At 39.2% G+C, this 19,329-nt stretch overlaps 1 pseudogene; it reads right to left on the minus strand.

Moving 5' to 3' along the window:
* Positions 1–6,959: 6,959 nt before the first annotated feature.
* On the minus strand, positions 6,960–9,704 carry LOC149157544 (nuclear intron maturase 2, mitochondrial pseudogene; annotated as a pseudogene).
* Between the last annotated feature and the right edge of the window lie 9,625 nt (positions 9,705–19,329).

Below are 19,329 nucleotides of genomic sequence, written 5' to 3' on the forward strand. Positions count from 1 at the left end.
CTTTGCTGGAGCTTGATCATTGGATGCCTTGACATAGATCGTTGAGGTCGATCTTTGTGTGCAGTTAGCTTCAAATTCATGCAGCTTAGAGGCAAATCATCGTGCATGGGACCTGTGCATGTTTTGTTGGTGTAGAAGAAGTAATTCCAGATCTAAAACCTCCTAATGATCAATTGTCCTCTCTAGAATTATGGGAATTATTACTTCTCTATCAATTGGAAGCCAATGCAGTGGATTGAACAGCGAGTGTAATATTCTGATGGATGTGTGGCTTACTCTTTGTAGACGAGTGGGTTGTAACCTCCAAATTTATAACTATCTAATCGACTCTCTAAATTTACCTTCCAACGATTTTAATACACTATTACGGTGGTTGTCATGGCCTTTGATTTGGGTTTGTTCCCCTTTTGTCAATTTTTGCTGGAACAACGAGCTCTGGGTCCCAAAGGAATTATCTAATCCAGCCACTGCAAATGCAGTGGCACTACGAAGCAGAGGAAAGGTGCTTTTTAATTGGTGCAATTCCCTGAGTTTCTACTCTCGCGTGAACAATCTCTCGGATCCGTTCTTCCTATCACCAGGGACTTCACAAAATCTTTTGGCCAAATATTTAACAGAGGCAACAATCAACTCACAAATGAATTGAAAAAGAAGTTATGATCTAGGTGATTTGATAGAGAGGTCAATTTGCAAAACAAATCTGCAACAGAGCCATGCCTATAGCTTGTTTATGAAAAGTAGGCAGTCACAATCAGATATGGATCTGTATCGATCTGAGCCCTACGCTCACCAATCTTAGTGTAAGAGACAAGTGTGCAAAGGAGTGCGGCCACAATGGGAGGAAGTGAACCTTCATATTATTGCATCGATGAAAATCTCTAATCAGTTCAAGATATGTAAACGACAATGCCTTTGCTTCCTTTGCTTCCCGTAGACGCCAATGTGTTTGAGTCCTCTTCCATTTGATGTAAGATTCACCAAATTCTGGACTGAAATATTAACCCCATCCACGACTTCACATACGGGGGTTGTTACAGAATTTCTTATCAACAAATGCAACTTAACACGAGGAAATTACAAAAGCCTTTAAACATGCGATGGATTTTTCACTGCGAAATCGAGCCAGAATTTGGAAAAAATGTTGGGAGTTGTTAAGTGGCTGTGATTTGACCACCCCAGCCCAGATTCAAAGTGTGGTCCTCCGCAATCCTAATTTCTTATTTTTAAGATCAGAAAGAAAACTAAATTCTAAGCCCAGGTTCCTTAGGTCGTTCACCGGGGAAGAGGATATTTGATGCAAGGAATTTTGAAGTCAGACAGGATAAGCTTAAATCTGCAATTTCACTACTGCAAAGATTGGATGTTGAGGGTCAAGCATCATTAGGGTTAGCGGCGAGGTTGCCTTGTTTGCTCAGGACTGCAAAGGAAAAAGTTATAGAGTCACTTAAAGAAGGTAAGGGTTTTAGGCTCAAGAAGAAACGAGGAATCAACCTGCACCATCATGGCGGCCTATCAGCATTCCAATCTTGCATTTCCCTTCCAGATCTGCTCCCCATCTAGATCCCAATCGAACCAGCCAGCTTGCTAATAATAGGAATCGAAAACTAGATCCAAGAAAAAAATCTAATACGATGGCTTGAAGGAAAATAATGGCGAGATGATTAAATGAAAACAAATTAGATTACAAGAGTGTAACACAGATCTTGTGAACCATACGCCAAAACTGCTTACAAATGCAAATCAAATTTACCAGATCCTTTTTATTGTTTGTCTTTGCCATTGCATATTGCCATGGAGCAATTTTACCATTGCATCCCCAAAGTGGATGTAGATCTAAAATCTTATTGTAGAGACTTCATTTCCTATGGAAAATCTAGCATCGCCATTTCTTCAACCCCTCTTTGATATCATCACGAGCCTCTCTTAACCTTGCTCTAATACCACGTTAATATTTGAGGCAAGCAAGGCAAGACAAGCAAAGTGGGAAAAAAATATTTATGCCATATTTTTAACTCATTGTATTCATCTCAAGATCTTAATTTATAGTATATCAATTGGACCATTCTAGATCTAGATTGCATTGGCAACTATTTTTAACTCATTATATTGATCTCAAGATCTTAATTTATAGTATATCAATTGGACCATTCTAGATCTAGATTGCATTGGCAACTAATGAGTGGATAATGACAACACGTCATCAAACATAACGTTTAAAACTCATATTTATGTGGTCCTTGTAATTGTCTAGGGACTTAGTTTAACAAGGTGTAGAGAGAAGCTCACTACAAGGTGCAATGCAGACATGACGATTGAGTTCAAGATGGACATCGGCATGATGCATTACTTCTTGGATTTAGAGGTTTGGTAGACACTAAAGGAAATTTTCCTTGGACAGGGTAAGTGCATCGCTAAGATCCTAAAGAGATTTTGGATGGAGGACTACAAACCTATGATCACACCCATGACCATCAATTTGAAGAAGGTGACAACTTCATATTCAAAGTTGGTGAATCCCACATTGTACACAGTTTTTGCAGTGAACACCTTGAATTAGTTCATAGTGGAGCCAAGGTAGGACCTGGGTAGCAGCAAAACACGTGCTTGGGTATTTGAGGGGCACAATGGAGCATGGTCTAAGATATATTGGAGATGGTGAAATTGCCAGGTTATATAGACTCAAATTGAGTAGGCAATGCAACAGCCAGAAAGAGCACCTTAAGGTGTTGTTTTAGTTTTGAATCAATAGTGATATCTTGATTCCGCAGGAAGCAAACTTTTGTGGCACTTAGTTCAATAGAGACCAAATATATGGCAGCTAGTACAATGAGTTGTAAGGCCATCTACCTTCACAAGTTAATTACAAGATTATTTGATCGAAAGTTGGATCCCACAGGGATCTATTGTGACAACCAGGGTTGTATCAAACTCTTTGAGAATCCAATATTTCATGACCGATTCGAGCATATAGAGATCGGGTATTACTTCATTCGAGACAAGATTCAAAAGGGAGCAGTGAAAATCCAATATATTCCCACCAACCAACGGGTAGCTGATACTCTGACCAAGCCCCTAGTAAAAAAGAAGTTTGAAGCATTCAAAGACAGACCTGGAACATTATTTCCTTGCAAAGAGAGTGTTGAAAATTGGAGCTCGAGCAGGAACTTCTTAAACAACATGTGAGAAGTGGATCATGGTAACTTCTACTGACCACTTAGTAGAGGTGGGAAATAATACTATCTTATAATTTTATTTATTAAATGAAAGTGAAAGTTTAATTTCCCTAATCTCGTAAATCTTAAAAATCCAAATAAAATATTCTACAGATTTTATGAATATTATTGAGTTAGATTCGATCTAATATTAAAGTACATTTAATTGTTTTGATTTGACGGTCAAATTGGGTGTAGCTAGTACCAACAACGCAACTTGGCAAGATCCAAGATGTCCAAAGGCATTCCCATCAATGATTATTTGGGGGACACCTATCTCTTGAGCCTCATCACAACAAACCAATATTAATCAATCAACATGTACAAACTCTACACCCCTCTAGTTTTGACCCTGTGACCTCCTAGAAGGAAACACATGTTCTTGGCCATTAGGCCTACTCAAGTTTGCATTATGAAAAGGAGGACATAAGAGTGAGGTTTTGATCTACTTATGTGTACCTAGGTCACGGGACTATTAATGTAATCTCTCTACTTGAAAGCACATGTTATGCTAAAATAGGGGTAGTTATCTCACTCAAAGCATAAATAGGACAAGATAGGAGAAGTTGTATACACACATTTTGGATATCAAGAAGACTTCGGAGATTAGAGAAAGATTAGCTGTTCAAATTCAGAGCACAAGAGAGGAGCCTGGGTCAAATAAAATTGAAGTGTTGTACAACAGTTTAATAAAATGCAGATCTGAGTATCCAATCTAGGAGGCTGAAAACTTCAGTTTAGAGGTGTCCTTGTAAGTTTTAATCATTAATAATAGGCTGATTTGAAGGACAGAATTCCGTGTACTTGAAAAGATATTTTGCTTCCCGTTGTTTATGTTTTCAGCTATGTGTATGACTGTTACATGTTCAAAATTTTAATTCTGTTATTAAAGTAATTTAAGATCCTCATTATTTAATAAAGAAACATAGGACAGCTTTGAGTTAGGAAGTTTTTTACCAATGTGTTAACTTCCCAGCAGTGAATGACGTAATGAGGAGTACGATGAAGTGGCCATCTCCTGTTTGTCGAACATTATTATCAACCAAGGTTAAATGGGCAGGTTTGTCGTGTTGGGAATTCATTTCCTGCTCAGATGTTTTGGTAGTGCAAAGTCAAGCTCAGATATTGTGGAGTCTCTCTTTTATGTGTATATAGCAGTGTTTTAAAAGCCGGCCGGCTCAGAACCGACTCGGCCGAGTTGGTCCAAGACGGTAAAAAAATTTGCGACTCGGCCATCGAACCGGTTCGGTCGGCCAAGTTAACACTGACTCGCCCAAGTCATGGCATGACTCGGCTAGGTCAGTCTTAACTCAGCTGACTCGACCGGACCAATCTTAACTCGGCCGACTCGGCCGAGTCTGTATCAACTCGGCCGGGTCACTTCATGCGGCCAATAAACCCCAAAAACGCAACTTTTATATTTTTTATGTTTTTTTTGAGTGTGGGGGACTCCAACTGGTTTTATTAATTGGTTTTTTGGTCTTTGGGGTCCATTCCCCTCTCGTAGTATTGATATGTTATTCAAATTTCATAGTAATATTAAATTCTTAAAGTAAAAGGAGAATGTCACTTTTACTTAAATTTTTAACATTACTATGAAATGACTCAGGATGTTTGAGAGTGGTTCCGGCCTCATTGGATTTCATATAGAGAAAGTAGAATTTTAGATTTCATTCAAAATCCAGCAGACTTATCAGTTTTTCAAGATTTCAGGATTGGGGGAATGCAATGTTTCCATTGAATTTTGTCATGTATTAGGGTATGGAACTCGTATTTAATCAAGAGCACCAATCCCTTTATGTACCTTGATGTTAGTGACATTGGTTGTCAAACTCCTCCGGGATTCGCTCCCAAACCGGGAGCTTCTGAAAATGTCGCTCCCCCTCCCGTTTTCGCTCTCGCTCCCGCTTCCAAGTAACACTGAGCGAGATGATGTTGGCAACTCTAGCAGTAGCCAGTAGTACTGGTCACAGACTTTTGTTGTAGAGGCCATTTATAGCCTCCTTGGTTATGTGTTTTTGTTTTGATCTCTATATCATCATCGTGTATGTATTGGACAGTGCACTGGGTGCCATTTTGATATAATAGATACATTCATGAGCCTACTTTGATCATATGTCGTCTTCTATCTATATTCTAATGTTGTGTGTTTGGAAACATGAATGAAAATCTTTAAAATTATGTGTTTTTATAAAAAATAAATATTTAATGTATTTTTTACAACGACCGAGTCATTGAAATCGAGCCAGCCGAGTCGATACGGAGTCGGAGTCGGAGTCGGAATCGACCCTCGGTCAAGTCGGAGTCGGCGTCGGAGTTTTAAAACATTGGTATATGGTTGACCCTCCAGTTAGAACAGTTTGTGGTATCTATTGGGTAGTGGGAGCCATGGCTCATTGCCATCGAGCAAACAACTGTTGTGTGCTATGTGAGTCAGCAGATATGAAGTAGGAGACGAAACATTGTGAAAGACACATGTTAGAGGTGCAGAGCTCAGTGGCGAATTCTTTCCTGAAGTCGAACCAATGGCAAGAAAAATGGAATCAGAGGGTGCAAATTGAATTAGTGTGAGAAACAGAAGCACGGTGGAAACCACTACCCAGCCGTTGTCGCTTAAGAATCCAAGGACAAGGCTATTGCATTTATGCAAATATATCAAAGAAAACATCTGGAATTGGAATCAAAATTGGGGTCTTTGGTTTCTATGGTTAATCGAGTGGTGGAAAATTTCCATATCCCATATGTTGTTAAAGTTCACCCCCTTCTTTGGCCTCTACGATCATTGGAGAACCCTCCTCCAGAGCTTTTCCCGTCGTTAAAGAAAAGGTTATGACCACCCTGGTCTGATCTCTCCAAGCCTGGCAGTTGCTGTGACTGAAGCTCACCTTGTGGAATTGCCAGAATTGGAAAGGAATATAGATGAAACTGCCATATAAACTTTGGAAGAACGTGTAAAAGCTGCCATCTAAGGGCCTGTTTTCTTAAGCTTTCCGATCAATTTGGTTATGTTTTGTCGTATTATCTTTCTTTCATATCAATTTGTAAGGCAATACACATGCCAGCTATGCAGAATAGAACTAGGCTTGGTTAGTCTGTAGTTTTTTGCTGGGAAAAGTCTCTAGTTTTGTCTGAAGGCCTTCGCTATAACTTTAAAAATTTTGTATCGTGTGCTGACTGGCTTGGCCACGGTTTCTCTTCTCGGATTAATATAATCATTTCCTTAAAAAATTCAAAAACTTCAGATATAGACTTCTAAGATGTACCAGCTGCTTCTTCGAGGGATCAGTATCGATTCACAGTTTTTTCTTGTGTTCCATTTTCCAGCAGATTGTTCATATCATTTAGAAGCCAGTGTCTACTCTACTTCATAGCTTGAAGCAACGTGAGTACTGGAAACAAATTAGCTTGAAGCAGTTAGCAGATTCTACAAGGTGTATATTTGTGTCACGTGACCACATCCATGATTAAGAAAAGCTGAAATGACAACAATGAAGACCGCTTTAAAGACTTGCCATATGAATATAAGAACAGTGTTTACAGTAACCTCCATTTGCAATCAGTAATCATATCCCTATATACTGTGGACTTGCAGTCTACGCTGTTCTTTCTTCGCCCGTTGCCCTTCTTGCATGCAACTTACTGAGCTTCAGTGTCCAACATACAGTAAGATGAATTATATAAGAGATGTCCAAAAGGAAATGGCAAAAGAGAAAGCATAAGTATAAAAATTGTGCGGCAGCAGGAAACTGCAGTTTGGTGTTGATGTTAAACATGAGTACTTTCTTTTGGTGCCATCTCAAAAACAGAATGAAGTAGATTGTAAATTCAGTGAAAGTAAGAAAAGTGTCCTTTGCCTTCAAGAAGTCAGGTCCTTAGCAAGACATAGAATCTCTCAAGAAGTCAGGTCCTTAGCAAGACATAAAATCTATCAAGCAGAGGTAAACAATTTAGTGCTGATATTTCTGCAATTCTGCTTGTTTTCAGCAAGTGCAGCCCAATAATTTCCTTCTATTTTCATTAGCCATAGGTTAGGAGATTGGAACCTGCTGTGTTCAATCAAAATCATTTCGAGTAGCCACAATCCATTACATAATGCTTGGTGGTAGTGCATGCATTTTTAAAGACGGAATCACCTTTAACTTTTATTAGATATACAACCATCTTCATCATTTCGGTCATTCTCTCCAGACTGACCTATGTATTTTTGCTGCTTGGACTGTGTTTCAGGAGTTGGCGTGCAATCCGTAAATACTCCATGCATTTTGAAGTTCCACACCAACATTGACATGTAATCCTGTGGCGTAATTAGCCCTTGTTGCTTCAGTAAGGCCCGCTGTTCCTTAAAAGTTTTCGGGGTGAGCACTTTTATATATTCCTGTAAAACTCTCTCGTGTTCTGGCATCCAGTTAGTTGGAAAGGGCGTATAGTCGGTTGTGGGCACCAAAGAAGAGAGAGTAAAATTAATGCCATGAATGGCATCAATTAGTCCCATTCTTAAAAGCTCGCTGTATTCTGGCAACTCACCCTCCCTCTCTTTTAATGGGCGACTTAGATTGCGTGAGGCGGCCTTGTAAACCTTGGCTCTAGAATGGAGCTTGTACTTTGCAGCATAGAGCTTTGCAAGAGAACCACGAATAATGTAGGAGCAAAATCTAGTTACTTTCTTCCGGTTGTCTGCATATCTGAACCATTCTGCCATGGTTTCAAGAAACTTGTTCATTTGTAAATTGCTGTGTGCTTGAGTTGCAAAATACATGCGAGAACATGGCTGGGGATCAGGATCCCTGTCACCCTTGACAAATTTTAGTTTTCGGAATTGACTAATGCACCGTTCCAAGCTGGCGGTGACAGAAAGCAGAGTACCCACACCTTTTCTACTGACAATCTCACCACCCGATCCAGTGTATCTCAAAGTTGGATATATCACACGCCGGCAAATAATATGATCAAGGAACAAGACTCCTCTTGAAACATGCTCTATTGGGAAGCCATCTTTGTCAAGCTTCAACCCATACTTCTCTTCACAATATTCCATTAGTTTTCTCCGAATGTAAACAGCACCTCCCCGAGGACCTCTCACCCCAACCAAGATGTGCCCACCGTAACGTATATAGTCCATTTTCCTGGTTTTCTCTCGACCACTGGTGGGAACGAATTCTGGCCAGGAAGGGTTGTAGCTCCCTGAATTGACTGGATCGTTCCATATAACGTCAGTACTTGAAGGGCAATAAAACTCAGTAATCCTTTCTTCCATCCAGTGATCCAATTCATTGAGGCATATGTTGGCAAGAAGAGGACTCAACACTCCACAATGGCCCCAAGATGGGACTTTCTCTGCCTCCTCTGGCGCAAACCCAAAAAAGGTCTCTAGCCAATAAGGATCAGGCTTTGGCTCATTTTCCGACAAAACCCTCTTCTTCGGGAATTTCCCTTTCTTTTTCTGTTTCTTTTCATCATCGGAAGGTTCAACAGCAGGAGGAGTTCTTAGGGCTGATTTAATGAGATCAGTTACTTTCTTATCTCTTATAGCTTTTGTAAGGCAAGTCATCACAATCCCAGCCTTGACTTCATCCAAGATAGTACTTAGATCACCTTTCAGGAACCAGACATACCCACCAAAATTGCTTCGAATGACTCTTAGGACAGTGTGAGCATTCCTTCCAGGCCTAAAAGCATAAGATTTCTGAGTGAAACGAGGCTCAAATATAGGTTCCAAAATCATAAGTAAAACCTCCTGCACAATTCTATCCTGGAAGGGAGAAATTCTTGCAGACAGCGAAAGTAATTTGAGTTTGGCCTTTGATAAGGGTTTAATTCTAAATTTTTCCCTGGGAGACCTAATATAAGGTTCAGCCCTAGAACCCCATTTAAACTCAGATTGCAACACAGCGTTTCTCAGAGCTAATAAATCTTCTAAAACAACCTTTCGAATTGCGTTGCGGGGTGGAATTTCACCAGTTTCATCAGCACATACCTTTTGATAGGCAATAACCCACAGCTCGAATCTCTTGAGAAAACCAGTTACGTTGGTCATCATCTTCGTTGGGTACTTAAAACCCTGAACCCACATGTTGGAGCATACCTGAATACCATCTTCTTTCATCAATGTATAAGGGTTTTCTTTCACAACCTCCTTCCGAGCAACTGTTAAAAGAGGCCTGCAAAGCCTTGCAGGGTAAAACCCTCGTATACAAATGACCCTCCATATGCCCTGCATTATAAGGCCTTCGCCCTCAATTTCAATCCCCTCTCCGCGCACTGTTTCATCTCCTTGCCTTGCCCGTGGCCCCTGTAATAAACGATATAACCTTGAATCGTAGCTTCCACATTGCCTCAAGTCTGGCTAATTCAGATTCTAAATTCAAAAGGGCCTGCCAATACCTCCAACAGGCTTTAGCCCGCATGGACCGCAGAGAGTGCTCTAGGTATTGCTAAAGTCTAGTGTGGATAAACCAATTAATCATCGAGATTACTCTTGGCATTATAATTTTAATGTTGCCCTTCCATCGGAAACTCTATCAAAACTTTTTGTAGTCGTCTATAATGAGATTTTTTGGAAGTTTTTTCAGTGGGTTTTACGGTCAAAATCCAGCATGATAGCTAGTTTTTGTACAATCAAAGCGTCTCAGGGGTTTTCCAGGGTGCTAAATCCAAATATACAGTTAAAAAACCATTTTAATGGCAACAAATCAAGGTTTAACTTCAATTTCTTCTACTGGATTCCGTCATTGAAATCTTCAAAACATCACATTATAAACAACTCCAAACTTTTCTCATATTTTATTTTTTAAAATTTTCATCAAATGTTTTAAAAGATCATTCATTAAACATTTTTAATAGGATTAGATAGTATTCCATTATAATCTTAGTCAGTTATTTTTTATGGTTAGTTTAACAATAAAATTATAATAAAAATCTTAATATGTTTGAAAAAATTATAATATTGGTAAATGTTGTTTTAGTTTTAGATTTTCTAAATATTTAAAAAAATTATAATATTGGTAAATGTTATTTTAGTATCAGCTAACAATTAAATTATAATAATTTTTCCTTGATATTTAAAATAGTGAGACTTTTCTTTTTATAATTGAGTCATTCCATTGTCAAATATATAATGCTGATGAAATCTTCCTTTTATAATTGACTCGTTCCATTGTCAAATATATAATGTTGATAAATGTTGTTTTAGTGTTAGCTCACCAACATTAAGGCCTCGCTGACCGTCCAAATAGTTTACTTCGCCTCGCTCGAAATGTTTGTGGGCAATAACACTAACCTCAAATTTATAAAATAACATTGCTTGTGACTAGACCTTGGGCAATAACATTGCTTGTGACTATACCTCAGTTCCCTCCATGTAAATTAGTGAATCTACTCATTCTCCTAATATTATATTAAAAATATATATATATTTTAGTGTTATAATATTTGATATTTCTTTCTTGCATGTTATGTATGTTAATGATAATGCATGTTATGTATGTTAATGATAATGTTTATGTTAATGATAATGTTTAATGATAAAGTAGTTTTTCAACGTAATTTATATATATATATTATTTTTAATGTATTATTTAAAAAATTTAAATTTATTTTAATTATGGATCTATCAAGTATGGAGAGGGATTAAATATATTTTTATTCTAAAAAATGTTTGTATCTCAAGAGATTTGATCCCTCTCCTAGTAGATCTAGAATCAAGATAGATCTAGGTTAGTTATATATATAGATACCATTGAAAAACTATGAGTTGTTAAAATTTGAAGATCAAAAACTGTCAATGGTAAATTGACTATTTTATCTCAATTTTATTTTAATTAATCAATTAATTCTTTAATTTTATTTTTATTTTTACTTTTATGTAATTTGACTTAGTCAAAATATTTACTTAATGGGGCAAGACCTAAATCACATGGTGGGGGTTTGAGTTCAGATTCGGCAATGATTAGGTTCGGTTCGAGTTTGAATTTTTTGATGAAGTTCATCATTGGATTTGTGTGTGTGTGTATCAACTTTAAAATGAAATATAGGATATAATAGTAAGAAATCGACATCAATAAACATAAAAGTGTTATCTATAGAAAATCTTGTAGATTCACAAGCTTGTGCAATTTACTAAAGAACGAGACAAGAATATACTTCTACTTTCAACCAGCGGAAACCAATAGATCGATGAAAACAATATGAAGAAGAAGAAGATAAATCAATGGCACATAACACAAGATGTATCTAGGGAAATCCATTGCTCAAAACCTGTTATATGTATTGCATATATTAGAAATATGAGTGAAGATACAAAGCTCGTTCTCACTAGAACAATTCCGCACAAGTATGCTCAACTCTCTCATCTCACAAGCTAGCTCTTGGCCAACACTTAGCCAATTCTGCAGCTCTCCAAGCCCCTACTCTCTTGCGTAATTCTTAGGATGAATAGCATGTATTTAAAGGGAATTCATGCTTTCAAAACTGTGCAATCCAAACATAGGATCAATCTCTGATGCATGCATGATATTTACACTCCAATAAATAATACCATTGATAGTACATTGTCCCTACACTCTAGTCTCAATTGGGTCTTTCTCTGAACTGACATGCATGAGTTTCTCATGAGGGAATCTTCAGTTAACTGGAGTAGCACTAGTGGATGCATTAGTGCACCAACTGACTGTTAGTCCTCTATTAGTTCCAAAAACAATTTAGAACTAATTTAACTGAACTTAACTCAGTAAATTGAGTGATCTAATTTCCAACTCAATTTAAACTCATACTGGACCCCTAAAACTTAGGGAGAACATATACATGACTTCAGAAAGACTTCCAACTCGAAATTCCTAAGCTAATTAAGTTAATTAAACTTAATTAACTATTTACAAGTTTCTATGAGAATAGAATTCGATTTTAATTCTCGGTTTAATTCAAGGACAAATTAAACTGGAATTTCTTGTTGTCATTTCTCAACATTATCATGGATAGGGAAACTACAAGGATAGAATACAAGTTTGAGTTGTGACATGAGGTCATGAGCTTTGACCTGCGAAATTGGTCAATGGCTATGAGGTTCAATGAGGTTCGTCGAACCTCAAAAATTCCTTAAGGTTTATCAAAATTCAAACATCAAGGTTGGAGTTCGACGAACCTTGTGACATAAGGGAGGACAAGACATTACAACATATCTTCTGTACTGGTTGGAGAACGACTCTAGGTGCAATAATGAACATAAACATATATTCATGTGTCAATCATTCATTTTTGTGTTCAAATGTGCTCCATATGGGGAGATGATGGAGATATTGTAGTAAAGTGTTAAATAAATAAATAAAATTTTATATCAACTTGAATTATAAAATTAATAATATAAATAATAAGTCCACTTAATTTAATAGCATGAGTGTTGGATTATGAACTGCACGCGCCCTGCCCTGCCTCTACTAGGTCAAGTCAATCAGCATCTGCCTTGGCCTTCGGCTCTCCACCATGGCCCCTCCAAACGCTACATCGGAGGTGGCTGATGTCCAGCAAGCTTTTTCAGATCTAGTAAAATCTTTACCTCCGCATTGCCCTCGTCCAGCCATTTCCAAGTTCGTCAAAAAACTAGCTGTTCTTCAAGAAGTTAATCTTCCCCCAGCCCTTCCTTGTATGGTTGCCCTCTCTTTAGCAGAAAGAGGTCTCATTGGTCAATTCACGGGTCTTTGGCCATCCCCAAAGACTATGCAAAGATGGGTCGAAAGAAATTGGTCTGACAAAATACAAGGCAAATTATCCATTCATTTTTGCAGAAAATGATACTTCGCCTTTCACTTTGAATCTAGAGAAGAAAAGGACCTAATCTTTAGAAATGGCCCTTATTTCATGTATTCTAGAGGCCTGTATCTTAATAAATGGACTCCAGACTTTGATCCAGAACTGGACGTTCTTAGTGTTGTTCTAGTCTGGGTTAGGCTTCCTCATCTTTCCCTCCATTGCTGGGGAGATGAATTGGTTCAAGCAATCGGGAATGTAGTTAGCAGATTCATTGATCGCAATGAACCAAAAGATAATATGCAAGCCTATGCGCGCATATGTGTTGAAGTTGATCTAGGCAAAGGCCTCCCTGAAGCCATCAAACTCAAAGTGGACGACTGGAGTCATATTCAGTAGCTAGATTACAAGCAGATCCTGTTTAAATGTAAGGTATGTCATGAATATGGTCATTTTTCCAATCGGTGTACTAAACTTGTTGTTGTTGAGAATGGTTCCCAAGATGATCAATGGGAGACGGTTAAGAAAAATAAGATGGCCCCCATGCCCAAAGTTCCTCTTGAATCTGGCCATCCAGCTCCCAATACAGCTCACCCCTCCTCTTTGTCCCCCTCCATCTCTTCCCTCCTCCCCCCTTCATCCAATCCTTTTTCTATCCTCTCCCCCCCCGAAATCTCCCCCCCCCACCCCCGATATTACCCCCCCTCCTTTGGCCCAAACTGATACCCTCGAAACCTCTCTTCCTCCGCTTATCTCCTCCCATCCTCCCCGTGATCCTCCTCCTATTAGACATACCAAGAGTTCCTCAAAAGAGCATGGAGCATCTAGTGACTCTCATAAAAAAATGGGCCCGGTAGGAAGTCTACTAAGCAACAAAGAGATGAGAATGCTCAGAAAGATATAGCCATGGGCACTCAGAATCCTATAGAATCCTACATTCTAGGGCAATTTGATAAAGAAACAGTCCACAATGATCAAGGGGGGGAGCACCTCTTTGAACCCCTCATACCCAATGATGACAATTTTATCTTGGAATAGTAGGGGACTAGGGCACCCCTCCAAAATAGTTGCCCTAAAAGATCTTATTCATGGTGAGAAACCAGAAATCCTTTTGTTACAAGAAACAAAATAGGGTCAGCAAGAAATGATTGGAATTATTAATCAACAGAAGCAGTATAATGGCAACATTAGTGAATCAAGGGGCGCCTTCGGAGGAATTGCAACTCTCTAGAACCACAACATCTGGAATCATATAACTGACACTGTTAACTAGCATTGGATAAAAACCGTTCTAGAAAACAAAACAGATAGAAAAATTATAGTCATCTATAATATCTATGTACCTAACCACTATAGAGACAAGAAGCGTTGTTGAGATGATCTCAAGGCCAACATAGATGCAGAAGAAAGTAATAATATAATTTTCGGGGGAGACCTCAACCTTATACTTCATTCCAATGAGAAAAGAGGAGGTAGCTTCACCCCTGATCCGTACAGAGTTCAATTAGAAAATATCATGCAAGATCATGATCTCATCGATGTTGTTCCAAAAAACCGAAGGTATACTTGGAGCAATCGCAGGTTGGTTAAAGGTAACATTATGGAAAGGCTCAATAGAATCTTAGTAAATGTCACGTTTCTTTCCTCCTTCTCTGCTGGTTATGCCTCCATCCTCCCTTTCTTAGTCTCTGATCATTACCCTATAACTCTTACTCTAGAAGCCCACTGTCCTCTTGGACCCATTCCCTTCAAATACAGTTCTCTGTGGAATTGCATTCCAGCTGTCAAAGAGATTGTTCAAACCACCTGGTGCTAGCACATTGAAGGGTCCCCTAGTTACATTTGGGAAACCAATCTAAAAATGACCAAACAGGTTTTAAAGGATTGGGCAAAAAATTCCTATAAAGAACCTGAGAAAACCAAAAAAGAGATAAAGAGCAAACTGGACTATATCCATAGAATAACAAAGGAACATGGCCTCTCACAGGAGAACAAAGACTAGGAAAGCGATCTTTATTCACAACTGTGTCGTGCAAACAGAGAGGAGGAACATAAATGGAGGATAAAATTGAGGCAGCTCTGGCTGCAAGGGGGAGATAAGAACTCTTCTTTCTTTCATAAGCAGGCTACTATCCGAAAACTAAGGAATAATGTAAATTCTATTTTGGATGTAGATGGCAATCATCAAAATACCCAAGGTGCTATTAAAAAAGCAGCCACAAATCACTATAGAGCTCTCTTAGCCAAAACAAAAGAAGAGGAAGATTATACTGATCTGTTGCAATACCTCCCCCACAAGATCAGCAAGGAAGTGAACAACAATTTGAACAAGGAGATCATTTAGGAGGAAATCAGAAGAACTATTTGGACACTCCAACCTGACAAAGCTCCAAGTCCAAATGGTTTCCCCATCTGCTTCTATTGAGCTTACTGGGGAATAATAAAAAAAGATCTAATCAAAATGATCAAATGGGCCCAACGAAAGGGCAAAATTGGAGGCTTCACCAATGCCACCCACCTTGCCCTCATTCCCAAAGAAAATTGACCCTCTTCCTTTGCCGCTTTCGACCCATCTCCATTTGCAACTCCTCTTACAAAATCCTGACCAAAATCCTTGCTTCTCGCCTCAAACCCCTCCTCCCTTCCCTCATTTCTGAGAACCAAGGAGGTTTCTTGGCCAATAGACAAATTTCCGATTCTATCCTCCTTTTCCAAGAAGCTATTCATTCGAGCCAATCTAGAAAAGAGAAAGGGTTTATTCTTAAACTAGATCTTGCTAATGCCTTCGACAGAGTAAGGCACTCTTTCCTCATGGCTGTTCTAAAGAAAATGGGGTTCGATGTGTCTTTTTTGAACCTCATTAAAGCATGCATTTCTAGCCCCTGGATCTCTCCTCTTGTTAATGGTAGAGCTCGAACTACATTCCAATCATCTTGAGGTCTAAGACAAGGGTGCCCTCTCTCTCCTTATCTTTTCATTTTGATGGCTGAATCCTTTAGCAAAGCTTTAGACTTCAATTAAAGGGTCGGCCTCATCACAGGCATTAAATATGGGAATGGGGTAAAGAATATAAATCACTCTCAATTTGCTGATGATACTTTGCTAATTGGAGGAGCCTCCAATATAATAGCTTGGTGCTTCAAAAATCTCCTAGACAAATATATGCGATACTCTGGAGGAATGGTTAATCAGTTGAAAAGTTGCATTTATGGATGGAATACTTCAGCTCAAGTCCTTCACAATATCGCCAATACCTTTGGAGTTTCCCGCAATTATGATTAGACGCATTTCACTTATCTTGGCATGCCAGTGAGTGCTGGTCCATTAAAGGCAGAAGTTTGGATACTATAATAGACAAAATGAAAAGGAAAGTGTAGCAATGGGATTCCATCTGGCTCAATCCTGTAGGTCGCCTTGTTCTCTTAAAATCAAGTATTTCCTCTCTGCCTTTATACCAAATCACCCTTCTCCAAGGCCCTTCCTCCTTTCATCATAAAATGGAAATCATACTCCGCCAATTTCTTTGGCAAGGAGGGAAAAATGACAAAAAGAAGTTCAATCTTGTTAGCTGGAAGTAGGTCATTCAAGCCCAAGATCGAGGAGGCCTTGGAATCAGATCCCCCAAGTTCCTTAATCTAGCATTTGATAGCAAAATTGCTTGGAGACTTATCACCGGCCTTTCTGCTTGGTGGAAAAGGGTGTTAGAAGCTAAATATTTAAATTTCCCAAGGAAGCACCTCCTTGACTATGACCTTCCTAACATAGATTGCACCAAATTTGGAGATTGTGCAAGAAAGAAATCCCCTTTATGGCTCAGAATATATCTAAAGTTCCCAAGGGAGGCGCTAATATTAAAATCGAAGCTGATAAAATTATGGGACGGGCCAAGCTAGAGCTGATCAAATCCTCTCCTTCTTCAACAACATAGGCATTCAGCACCTAGATCAGATTTCTCAATGGGATCGCCAATCCAAATTATGGACGGGTTGGACTTTTTTGGCCATTCCCATTGATCTCAAGGCAAGCTTCTCTGTTCTCCAAGCCCATCTTCACAGCATAGCTCCTAAAAAAAAGATTTAGATGGCTTCCATTAGGATCCATCTGGATCCAATTATACAATTCAAGTTGCCCACCAGCACATTTGCAATAGTAATCATCCCACGCCCTTTTGGACTCATTGGAAAATTGTCTGGAAATCTGAAGCCCTTCCTAAAATTAAATTCTTCCTTTGGACTCTCCTTAAAGGAAAAATCCTCACCTCTGAAAATTTGCAAAAACGAGGAATTAGTGGCCCTTCCCGTTGCCCTACTTGTCAAGCTACTGAAGAAACCATTCAACATCTCTTCATTGTTTTCCCTTTTGCTACCACCTGTTGGAGAGAAATAACCTTCACTGAACTCTTTCGTGGAACTCTCAGAATTCCTTGGAGAAGTTCTGCAACTCTGGAAGAAGAGCTATCCGTGGCAGCATAAGAAGAATAATATAGTTAAAATGGTCTGGGATACCCTTCCCTATTCTCTTTCGTGGAACATTTGGCTGGCTAAAAATCGCAGGGTCTTCAAAGACAAGGAAACAATCATAAGAAAACTCTGCAACAAGGCAAGGAGCCTCACCCTAGAAACTATCTTTGCCAAAAACCAAAGGAATATTGATATCATTGGCCTCTGTGTCGAAGAGCGGAACTTCATTGGTTATTTGCTAGACAAAAACAACAGTAACCAAAATGGAATCTCACCAACAACCTACTCAACAATGCTAGTCATAACTGGAAAATAAGATTAAAAGAAGAAGAGTTCTCAACTTGGCTCAGAAATTGCAACATCTATTATCTCTTCTTTGATGGTGCTTCCAAATCTAACCCTGGAATTGCAGGGGCAGGAGGAGTCATATTCAACGCCAATGGGGAATGCATTGTTACCTATGAATGGGGGCTTGGCCCCATCTCCAATAATATGGTTGAAGCTCTAGCTGTATATCAGGGGCTTGTCCAGCTACATAAAATTGGTATAAATACAACAATGATATTTGGTGACTCGGCTGTAGGCATCAGTTTAATGGCTCATAATAGAAAGTATCCCAATGTTCTTCTTCAACAACCATTAGCCGTTGTCAAATTCTCGGTCAATCAATGACAGATCTGTGCTTTTCCACATCCTTTGCACCCTCAATAAGGAGGCCGACTCCCATGCCAACAAAGCCTGCAACAGACCCTTGGGTAATCTTCTTTGCAACTCAGTTGAATCTCAGCATCATCTCCCATGACTAAAATCATCTATTGTCACAATTCGACCTGAAGTAATATTGATGACTCTGACATCCGCGAATTTTTCGGATCCCCTCCTTTGCCAAAATCTATCTTGATATTCAACATCATCTTGAATATCCCATCAAATCGTTGGCAATGACTCGCTCAACCGATTTCCATCTTGTCGCCCATTCCTCCCAGTCTTGTCCTTCCCTCTCCCGTGATTTCCCTCATCTCCCTCCCTCTGCTTCTCCTTTCTTTCCCTCGCATGGCCCTTTGCTAAACCTCCCCTTCTTATGCGCCCCATCCTCCTCTCTTTCCCGCACCTTCTCCTCTTCTCATGCTGAGATCAAGCATGTCATCCCTCTTTCTCGCTCTGAGTCACCCTCCTTGTTTTTGCACATTCTGCCTTCTTGCTCTAAGATATTTTCTCTTACTGAGTCTATTGATTGTACTCAGTGCCGTTTTGAGCCACCCCTCCTGTCTCTGCTTCCCCTTCCCTGCATTGTGGATTTAATAGTTCTCGCTCCGAGCATCCATCTCAAGCAACTTCAACATCAATCAGCTTCTCGGCCTCCACAATGCTCCAAGAATCAAATTCAATCTATAGTAATGGCAAGAAGTGAAGATTGTCTCCACTGTGCCGACCTTCAGGCCGAGTTGGAACAAATTCGTGCCCATCAGAAGATTCTGGATGCCAAGATTGACAATCATGCTCGGCTCACCAGTGACAAGTATGAAGTTGATCTAAATTTGTTCCTCCACAAAATATCTTCACTCCAAGAGCAGTTCAATGATCTCTCCAACAAGTGAAACCACGCACAGGAATCCATCGAAATCTTGAAGTTTATGATGGAAAATAGGAACACTATTAATACCAGCTCTTCAAGCATCAAGAAAGCTGAAGTTGATAACAAGCCCGAAGAATCTACAGCTCGACAGATCAACCACATCAACATAGACTGAGCATGCCTAGTAAATCTTGTTTTCTGTTGTTTCAGTCCATTAGGATCTATACTTGTCTAGGTTTTTCAGAAGTTAGAAAAGGCAGGAACAAAGAGGAATTTTGTCTTCCCCACAACATTTCCTCTCTTTGCTTTCCTAGCATAAAGCTTTGTAACATAGGAGTTCAAC

The sequence above is a fragment of the Pinus tabuliformis genome, chromosome 5_2 (assembly GCF_031772625.1).
Source record: "Pinus tabuliformis cultivar Carrire ecotype Pingquan chromosome 5_2, CPIR1, whole genome shotgun sequence".
NCBI classification, from domain to species: Eukaryota; Viridiplantae; Streptophyta; class Pinopsida; order Pinales; family Pinaceae; genus Pinus; species Pinus tabuliformis.